Source organism: Haemaphysalis longicornis, unplaced genomic scaffold, assembly GCF_048455015.1.
Source record: "Haemaphysalis longicornis isolate Haplotype H1 unplaced genomic scaffold, Haemaphysalis longicornis Haplotype H1 scaffold_1, whole genome shotgun sequence".
Taxonomy (NCBI): Eukaryota; Metazoa; Arthropoda; class Arachnida; order Ixodida; family Ixodidae; genus Haemaphysalis; species Haemaphysalis longicornis.
In genome coordinates, this window is record NW_027526203.1 from 358231515 (window position 1) to 358242123 (window position 10609).

General features: G+C 51.4%; 2 non-coding genes across 2 annotated transcripts; both read right to left on the reverse strand.

The window, feature by feature from the left end:
- Positions 1-6635: 6635 nt before the first annotated feature.
- Trnaf-gaa (transfer RNA phenylalanine (anticodon GAA)) lies at positions 6636-6708 on the reverse strand. The gene has a single exon. It is a non-coding gene; the product is annotated as a tRNA-Phe (tRNA).
- A 93-nt stretch (positions 6709-6801) lies between these two features.
- Trnaf-gaa (transfer RNA phenylalanine (anticodon GAA)) lies at positions 6802-6874 on the reverse strand. Its single transcript has one exon. It is a non-coding gene; the product is annotated as a tRNA-Phe (tRNA).
- Positions 6875-10609: the final 3735 nt, after the last annotated feature.

Sequence of the window (10609 nt, forward strand, 5' to 3'; positions counted from 1 at the left end):
TCCCGGCTCTTCAGCCTGGATATGCATGTCGTCTTCATCTTCAGGGGCACGCGCTGCTTCAGTAGCTGCCGCTTTTGATTGCCCTGGTTCGTCTTGTCCTTGCATTGCCTCGACGTCGCGCTCGATGTTGTCCGCCTCAGTGGGCGTCTCCTCATTTGTCGTCGCCTTGCCGCCATCCACCGTGGCGACGTCTTCCGCCTCCGCCTCATCCATTACGAACTCAGACACATCCTCGTGCCCCCCGGGTCCAGCTACGTTGGCGTTACTGCGTACGCAGTTGGACTCGTCGTGGCCGAAGCGACGACAAAGTCCACAACGCGGTACGCCACACTCGCGGCGTACAGAGGTCAAAAGTGTTAACAACAACGCGCGAACGCGTGGCTTTCAATACGTGCAGCGTAACCTGCTGGCAGCCACCGGCGTGACCAGCGAGATTTGGTGACGGCGCTGCGGCGGCTTGGCATGCGAAAGCTAGTGCCGATGCTTCCTCGTTTTGGGGGGCAAGGCTCGACGTCGAAAGTCCCGCACCACGACCGCCGCCGAAGCCTCGAGGATATACCGTGGCGCCACCTACGAGTGACGTCACTTGTAGGACGCCGAATCGTGTTGTCGTCTGCTACAGCAGATTTACCGTGCGTATGCGGAAGCGCGTTTTTTTCTTGTGGCCACCGTCTCGCCCGCTCCTTGTGGATTTGATGCAAATTACCAAAAAAGTTGTCTGTAAACCAAATAATTCGGGCAAGCAATCAGCGACTCGCTTGTTCCCGGCGACACCGCCGCGTTTAGGTAGTTGCTATCATCGCGACCCACAGCTCTTACATACGCAGCCAGCTAACGCCAAGGACGATGTAACTGATGCCGAGAAAAGTACGCTGTAAATGCATTATGAAATACTTGTAACGGGACATGTGTGTGCAAGCAAACACCTTGTAACAGCGACGGAAACGCGTCGCTCACTTATGATCTCACCGCGCGAACGGCTCGTATTGCCTGGTAAATGATTGACGCGAGAACGCTGACCAGATTGCTTCGCCGCACATGCTTAAAAGTATCGTTATGGTCTGCAGTTTCGCTTGATCAGTGCCTATTTCCCCTACGATGTTTTCAAGCAAAGCTTTTTACCTCTACCCCCCAAGGGTTCTTTCGCGACCGTTGGTGTCACCAGAAAACTCCAGCGAACAAATAAAAGAATTTACCGGCACCGCCGCGAATCGAACCTGGAACTAATAGACTAACAAAGCGAGAGCCCGTTGTCTTACCGATTTAGCTACGAGCCCACGCGAAGACGGGGAAGACAGGTGAACTAGGGCGGTAAGTTGGGCGAGTTGGTTACTGACTAAGGAAATCATCGTACTAGCGAACACTAAACAGAGACAAAGGTAAAAGAGGCGACGAAACACACGCTAGAACTTCAACTCAGTTTATGCCAGGTGGTGTACTCACCAAGCCCATCTGTGGGTTTACCCCCTGCGTTCTCGCTGAATGCCACGTGAAAGCGTCACGCGACCACTCCGCCCATCTAGCGGCCCTGTGCGCACCTTGCTCATGTGCTAAGAGTTACAGAAATTAAAGGAAGCTCACACCAATGCATGGCATCTCACTTCTAGTACGCCAATGTACTAAAGCCTGTGGCCTCCAGTGTCCACGTAAAAAATCACAGCTCCTTGTCGTCCGCCCTCACACCAAATCAAGGAATACATTCAAATACTCCTTGATGGCCAGGCCATCACTACAAGCCCCAGCATCAAGATCCTGGGCCTACATCTCGAGGCTAACACCAAAAGTGACGTCTCCTTGCAGCGCCTCAAAAACAACATTAATCAAATCATACACATGATCAGGCCAGTTGCCACCAAGAAGCGAGGCCTAAAGGAATCCGGTACCTTTCGATTAATTGAAGCTTTTGTCCTCTCGAGAGTCACTTACGTCAACCCCCTGTCTTCTCGACAAGGAAGACATAGAGATGCTTTATATAATGATTAGAAAGGCGGTCGAGCAGGCCATTGGTCTTCCCATGAGTGCGTCCACACAGAGGCTGCTTAGCACGGGGCTCCACAACACGGTGGAAGAGCTGATAGAAGGTCATCTTTCTAACTAGAAGGTCCAACTCAGAACTGCGGTGGGTAACCGCATGCTTCACCAGATTGGCTGGGCAGCCAAGAATGTCACTCCGCTTGACGTACGTACACCCAGACTCTTGGCGACTAAAACTAAAGATGCTCCCTTTGCTTAGAAATATGAACCCCTCACATGACGAGGGTAACCGAAAAGTACGGGCTCAAGCGCTAAACACCACCCTCGCTGGGGATCATGCAGTTATCTACACAGACGCCTCTAAACATCGAGGGCAGCAATACGCCATCATCGTGGCTACCTCCAGAACCAACCTCCTTGCGTGTACCTCGCTTAGGACCCAAGAAATGACGGCAGCAGAAGAGGCAGCCATCACCCTGGCTCTCACTCAACCAGGGGTTCGGAGGGTAGTCACCGATTCCCAGCAAGCCTTCTTGAATTACCAGTCCGGTTGGGTGTCCTGACCTGCACTGCGCGTGCTAAAAAACCACTCCCCAAACGGTTCCATTCAGCTCATCTGGACACCCCCTCATACTTCAATGGAGGGCAACAAATACGTCCACCCAACAAGCCTGCGCTTTTACCTCCCGTGCTATGGAGCTGCACGAGAACAGTCACCCGCTTGTCACGTTGAGGGAGATAACCCAGCACTATCGCCTTCTGAGACAGACCGTACCTTCGCCTTACCCTGACCTTTCCATAGAACAACAAACTACCCTACGGCTCATACAATCCGGGCTTCTTCCCACAGCCTACGCGTCTTCACTTAATGCATCCGAATCGCTACGACGCTGAATGTAAATTTTGCTCAGAAGTAGGAACACTCCGCCCCGTAATCGGGCTGTGCGACTTTAGCCCTGAGCACCCGCCTCTCTTTCGGTCAACTACCCAACAAGAGCAATAGGAGATGCTGCTGTCCAGGCCCTCTCTACCTACCCAGCTTCAGCGGGTGGACAGAACACAGGCCGCGCGGGCTGCATATGGGCCCCACAGAAGAAGGAATCACTCTCCAGGGCTGCACTCTGTACCGTTCAGAAATCTGAACAGAAGTATTTCTTCCTCCTTCTCTTCCGCAAATCTCGTCACCTCCGTCCGCGGAGCAGGGACGGAGAAGTCAGATCGTCTTAACACCGGGTGGAGCTTTAATTTTATAAAAAAAGTTCCCACTTTTTTGCTACACCAATACAACTCAACCAAACACGTTCATGCATCATGTATTAATTTAACCTTACCAAGAATATCTCTTTGAAGTAATAAATGTTGTGGTTAAGTGCATTTCACTTTTATCTGGTTTTACTATTTGTAGAGCGATGTGAGTGAATTTAAGTGACGTCGCATGGTTAATCGTTATAGTTGCCGTTTGCAGCTTTGCTTTACAACAAAATTCACGGAGTGGATTGGCGGGATTTTTTTTATAGTCATGCCCGGATTTGATTAACGATCACTGCCGTAGCCTGTACTCTTCACGGCTGATGTTTACTTTTCGCGACTTGTCCGCAATGTATGAACGGTATGAACGCGAGTTTTTAACGCCTTCGAGCGGGTTCGGACAAGGCTATACGTATTTAGTTTTCATTAGGTGCTCGGCGGGGTAATTTATAATTGCAGCGTGTTTTGTATGTTTACAGTAAGCCGGCATTTCTCAAGCATCAATTTCGAAACTCACGACTGCTCACAGAAGGCGAGGCTGCGTACGAGGAGAAAGACGTCGTTAACGATTTCGGGTAATGGGGATATTTAGAATAGGAGAACCGAGCGTTGGGGGCCCCCCAGAAGTTAGAGGAACCCAAACGCAACACACGCGTGCGCGACGGGAGGGCCTTCGCCAGCCGCTCGCAGCCGGCTTCGGATGCACGTAATCGGATGTTGGGAACTTTAGGCTTGGCGTCGCCGCAGATATTTCATCGCCGTTAGAGTTGCGAGTGACAGTCCCTAACAGAACGTTTCACCGCGCTGAGAACTCTGTAAGCGCGGTGATTTCCGTTGAAGCGATCGACGATCACGATACCTGCACGGCCTCGGTCGATTCTTGCGCGCAAGCATAGCCATCCTTCGGTCGCTCGCCGCACCATGCGTGAACGGGCCGGCGCTGCCGGGAACGACCTCCGCGGCCGGTCGGCGTAAATCGCGGCAGATATTTGAGCATCGCTTTGAAAACGACAGCTGATGACACTACCTTTCAGAATTTTTCATCGCACTAACATCCACTTTCACCAATCTGGAACTTCTTTTCCACGACTTGTGTGATTTTAAAAAGCGGCGACAAGTTGTTGCTGTCGCGACCTGCGTCGGTTCGAGCCGCACCGTCGGCTGTGCGGGCAGGCACGGCGGCTGCGTGTGCTTCTGCGAGCAGTTAACGCTTCACGAGTTCCTGCTTTATACATTTCTTGCAAACAAGGGAAATCTAGAAACTTCACTCGGCGATCGTCGTAGTCCACATTGTTGATCGGGGAAACAAGCCGCTGCTTATGCTTCGGTCGCATGCAATACACCACCACACTCACGGTGTTTGCGGATAATCTACCACAGTAGACACGGTAATACAGTCACCATTAGGTCGAACTGCACTTTACGCACTGAGAATTAACTTCAAACGATGGAAATTAACACGAAAGTACTTTTAGAACGCGCTGCCTAAGCTAAGTGCAAGCCAACTGCAAGCCAACTACGCAGCAAGGTAGGAACGGTGATCCTACAAGTGACGTCAAAACGATAGCAGCGCCGGCCTCTCCAGTGGTGGGCCCCGCGGCCAATATTAAACGTTATCTGACGCTGATAACCAGTGCAGTCTTGTCATAGCCTTTGGTATGGTTCGAATATAAAAAAGGGAGAATGTGGGAACCATACCAAAGGCAAAAAAATTACATCTTCCCACGTGGGAACCCTGAGGGGATGCAAAGCCGTGGAATAGTAGCGTCACTAGCGTGTTAATTGGTTGTTAGAGTAAAGACACGTGTAGTAGCGTATTAAATGTCTTCTGTATTTATCGAGTAGTGGGGAACGTTTTGCGGCTTCTCGTTCTCAAAGCGAGGAATCCGCTGTTCGACGCTGGCGTTTCGAAGCGTTGTCACGTTGCCGAACGCCATATGGATCAGCTACTCGCCGCTGGCGTTTCATAGCGGCTTCTCGTTCTTGAAGCGAGGAATACGCTGCTCGACGCTGCCGTTTACGTTCGGCATCACGAGCTCTCCTCTGTGCAGCCTTGTCTTCGGAGGTGCTCGCGGTTCTGACAGTGTGCTGGCTGGCGCTAGTTGAAGGTGTGCCAGCCAGTTCGCTGACGGAATCGGTGGCGTCCATTTCCAGTCATCGGACGGCGCAGAACCGAAGAAGCAACTGAGCGGAGCGCGGACGGGGTTTCTTTACAGAGCAGAGGGAGTGGAGAGGAGGAGCAGCGCGCTAGCGCACAGGTGGTGTGGAGAGGAGGAGGGGAGAGAGAGCGGCGTTATCACAGCTGTTGTGGAGAGGAGGAGAAGTGCGGACGCCGGACGACAGAGGGTCGACTAAAAGATGCTTTCCATCTAAAACGACACTGTGAGGGTTATCAGCATCAGATATAGTTTAATAGAGGCATTGGCGGCGTCGTGGTGAGGGTCTTTTGGTGTTGAATCTCTCCCCCCCCGAAACACGGAAGCATCGGCAATAGCTTTCACATGACAAGCCGCCGCAGCGCCGTCACCTAATCTCGCTGGTCACGCCGGTGGCTATCAGCAGGCTGCGCTGCGCGTATCGAAAGCCACGCGTTCGCGCGTTGTTCTTAACAGTTTTGACCTCTGTACGTTCCCGGTGGTGTGACAGCGAAGACACTTAGGCGCCCTTCCCGGCACCACGACGAGGGGCTGTTCTCCGGCTATGCGAAGCTGATGGGGAAGGTCCTCCACTGTATCACCAGCCTTCAGCTGCAACGTCACCAATCGAGTCGTCGATCCCCTGTCGACGACGCCGTGCACGCGCCAGCGCTCTCTCGTCACGTTGGTCACTTTGCCGTACGGGGCCAGGGCGACGCGCACTTCGTCGGTCACGCCGTACAACACCCAGTGAATTTTGATCCTTACGTCCTGGTTCGTCGGGTCGATAATCAAGCAGCGCCGGCCTTTCACTTTCATTTCCGTGATAGCGAGGATTTTCTTCACCGCTCCAGCGTTCTTGAATATGACGGCCCACACGTGATTCATTTGATACGCCTCCAGAGCGATAACGTCCGGGAGCAGTGCCAAATGACCGAGTGCGTCACGAAAATCCTCAACTCTGTAAGGCCTGGCATCAACGTCACCGTGCAAAAAAAAAAAAAACTGTATTAACTACTGTACGACCTGTAGGAAGACTTGGCAGCTTGACTCGATAATCTTCGCTGTCCGAAGCAGAAACCCTGGAACCGCGGCCCTCACGGGCCGCAAAACTTGCTCCCGCTGGAGCTTTCCATCGTGCGCCCGCTCTCGTCGGTGACCGGAAATCAACTGAGCTATTTCGTCTGGGCGAGAGCTGACAGCTGTTTTCACGTGGACTGCAATAACGGCGAATAAGTGGTAGAAAATTAAGTGTATTGTGCAGAAAAAGGAAGTACGTGCCGAAACCCGGGATCGAACCAGAGACCTTTAGATTTTCAGTCTAACGCTCTCCCAACTGAGCTATTTCGGCTGGGCGAGAGCTGACAGCTGTTTTCACGTGGACTGCAATGACGGCGAATAAGTGGTAGAAAATTAAGTGTATTGTGCAGAAAAAGGAAGTACGTGCCGAAACCCGAGATCGAACCAGGGACATTTAGATCTTCAGTCTAACGCTCTACCAGCTGAGCCATTTCGGCTTTTTTAAAGCTTTATTTAAAATCTAGTGCTATGTGCTGTCGGTTACAAAAGAAATCGGACCAATGTAGCGGTGCGCGATAACCAATCGGCGGGACGCCTGCTGTCGAGATAGCTGAGGGCGCATGCGTGTTCCAGTCCTGTCAATGTATTTCAGTTTCCTCGATCTCGGCCACAGCGATTCGTTGTGGCACCCCCCGGAGCGGTGCGTGGTGCACCGAGCGAGCGGCATGATTTTTGTAAGCGGCCGATAGCGTGTAGCATGCGCTTACGCGCGCAACGGCGCCGCTCATCTTTGCGATATGTTGTCGGGCGCTCCTTTTATTGCCATCTTATTGGCTGTACAGAAAACTGGCATTCAAGCAAGTCCGCAAAAGGATTCAACGCTTCCAAATACTGCTACGTAATAACTACGACACTTCTGCCTTACGTCCTGGATGGCCCATTCGTGGACGGGTGTTTCATTTTAGGGGCGAAGCTCCTAAAGCCATCGGTCTGTCCATCCCTTGTGTCTCGTGGTACGTGACCGCCGCATGCTTTCGGAGATGTCGCAAAGTGGGCCGCGTTGCACGCGCAAGAACCGGCTGCAACCGGCAGCGCAAACTCGGCACCGGGAGCGCGAGCTTGTCTGTGTTCGCCAACGGAGGCGCGAGCGCACGTGCACTGCGAGGGGGAGATCACGCAAGAGATCACGCCACGAACGCAGGCAGTCGTTCTCGGAGATCGAACGAGACGCAAGGACCTTTGCTCGTTTCCTCTCGTCTTGTTCGGGCACAAGTTCGCCCTAAATAAAAGTTCTTTCTTCAAATACGCACTCAGATGTATCCATATGAACCCTACCACGATCCGAGGAACGTGTATAGACCTAGTGTTTGCAAACTTCCCATTGCAGCCAGTACAAGAACCTCTATCGCTTCATTTCACAGATCATAAAGCCGTCGTAATGAAGGGACCTCGCAATCCAGTCATGACAACGACGAAATGAAAAGAACAAACGAAGAAAGGAAACAACAAACGAACAAGAACAAAATAAAAGAACAAAATAAAAGTTGATTTGTACAATGTACGCACACAGTCTTACGTCTTTCTTAATGATGTAATGGGCGAACTTTCACGGGAGAGTTACGGTTACCGATGATCTCCCCCTCTCGAGCTTCGCCCCACTTATCATCATTCATTCTGTGGATATGGCGTGATTTTTTTCAACAAGGCCGAAGCCCTGTCCACACAGTACGAGCAGTGAGCGCTCTCCTTGAGGACCACGCGTGGCTTTAGTTACGGTGGCCTCCGTGCGGGGCAGACCTAAACCCCATCGAGAATGTCTGGTGAATAATGAAAATGCACCTCGCCAAAAGAAATGACTGTGGCAGCATGGCTGACGAGCTGTGGAGTGCAATTGCAGAGGAATGGGAACGCCTTCGCTCCCGTCCAGAAATTGTAAAGTCTCCACCCGCCGCGGTGGCTCAGTGGCTAAGGCGTTGCGCTGCTGAGCACGAGGTCGCGGGTTCGATTCCCGGCCGCGGCGGCCGCTTTTCTGATGGAGGCGAAAAGCAAAAACGCCCGTGTGTACGAGATTTCGGCGCACGATAAAGATCCCCAGGTGGTCAAAATTAATCTGGAGCCCTGCACTACGGCGCGCCTCATCGCCTTCGTTGTGTCGGCGCGTTAAACCCTACAATCAATCAAATTGTAAAGTCTCTTTACGAATCGCTTCTCCCACGCATTCGCGAGATAGTAGACAATGACGGTAAGATTGCACACACCTAATCGGCTTGAAGTAAACCACTCGCTGTAACGCCTATTTAAGAAGCGAATAAACCATCCCAGTTGTTTTCGGTACTTGAAATCAACTGCATCCTCGTCACATAACAACCAGCACTGCTTCTTTATCACAGACTTGCTTGAGCACCAGTTTTCTGCAGTCAGTGAGATGACAATTAAAGGAGCGCCGGCAACATATCGCAAAGATGAACGGCGCCGTTGCGCACGTAAGCGCATGTCACACGCTATCGGCTACCACCCAAAATCGTTCCGCTCGTTCCGAGCACCGCGGACGGCGCCATCTGGGTGCCACATTCAAGAGAAATGAAGCGCTGTGGCTGAGATAGAGAAAACTGACATGCATTGACTGGACTGGAACACGCATGCGCCCTCAGCTTTCTCGACAGCAAGCGCTCGGCCCCACCGCTCCCTTGGTCCGTTTTATTTTGTGACCGACAGTACATATTAAAAAGGCAGTCTTTGCCTTTATACATCAGAGACCGTTGCAGAGACCGTTGACATAGTACACTCAGTGAAGTTCAACACACAGATACACTGATTCATCTTGAAATCACGGATGGACGCGTCTGTGCAATTGCGCCTCCATTACTTTCCACTTGCTATTCAATAGCTGGTTGTCTGCATTTTTAACTGAGAGCTGGTGTAGGCAAACGCGTCACAAAAATGCGTCCACGCGGACTTTGCTCCCTCTAAACAAAGGACTTGGTCCGTGCGAGACCGCCAAATTGCATACAATCCCAACAGCAGAACAATTTCCACACATTTGTCATCTCGGTATTCCTCACTTGTGACAAACTTCACATCCTTCCAAGTTGGATACAGAGGAATTTGAAATGCTCATCTGACCTCATGCCAGAAATGCGGTGCGTGTGTGAAAAAGAGGAACACGTGCTGAAGGGACCCTGAGTAAGGGCAGAGATCACAGTGGGTGGGCCAAAAGAAACCTTTGTTTGCCAGCCATGGCTTCACCGGCAGAACTTCCACGTGAAACCTGATAAAAAAATCCTTGACGGCGACCTTAACAGGAAACCGTGGTAATCGTTTCAAGACGTCTGACACTAATGTACTATCCATTCGTGACCGGTAGAGCGGCGCTGGAAAAAGCATGTCAATCGTGTCCCAGTACAGTGATTTTCTTTTCACTTCCATTAAGTAATCCCGTGAGAACCTCTCTTCGAAAAACCGCACCGCCTGTTCCAGCTCCCTGTAAAACTTTAGCACTCGTGACCTTGGTCCTACACCCGCATCTTCCAGCCAGTCTCTCAAAAATCCACAGACGAGCTTGGCGAATGAGTTCAACATTAAATGCCTATTCTGCCTGCGAAAAAAAAAAAAAGGTACCTCTGAACTTTGAGCTTCACCTCAACATTGACCAATCCCAGACCCCCTTTGGCTAAACTTAGAAACAGGTTACTCCTCCTCATTCGCTCAAAGCGAGACTCCCAAATAAACATGGCCTTTATTTGGAAGCCTTTATAGTCGGCTTCCAAAATTGATAGGAGCTGTCCTTTGCACTCTCTAATATCTGTCATAAACTTTCCAGATTCGGAGTTTTCCGCTTCAATGAGACTTCGAAGCGTGCGCATTAAAGCGTTTTTTCCTTCCCCTTTTTAAAGCCCCTTTTTCCTGTCCTTTCGCCACAAGAAACATTTTGCACTCTTCTTTCAATTCTTCCCACGCTATGGCGTTTACATCGCCCCGCTCTCGTACCTGCGTGATTATAGCTTTGATCCCTGCAACCACATCCTCCTCATCTAAAAGGCTTTCGTTGAGTTTCCATAATTGCCAAGAAGGTTTGGCAGTTTCCTTGGTCCTTCGGTTGCCGCCATTCTCAAACGTAGCAGTGACAAAGCCGGGGTCAGAGAACGCCACTGGCGTGAGGAGACGTTCATGCACATTAACTCACTCGATGCGTACACACGATCCAGTCGCGCATGGCAGTCCCCTTTCCGGTG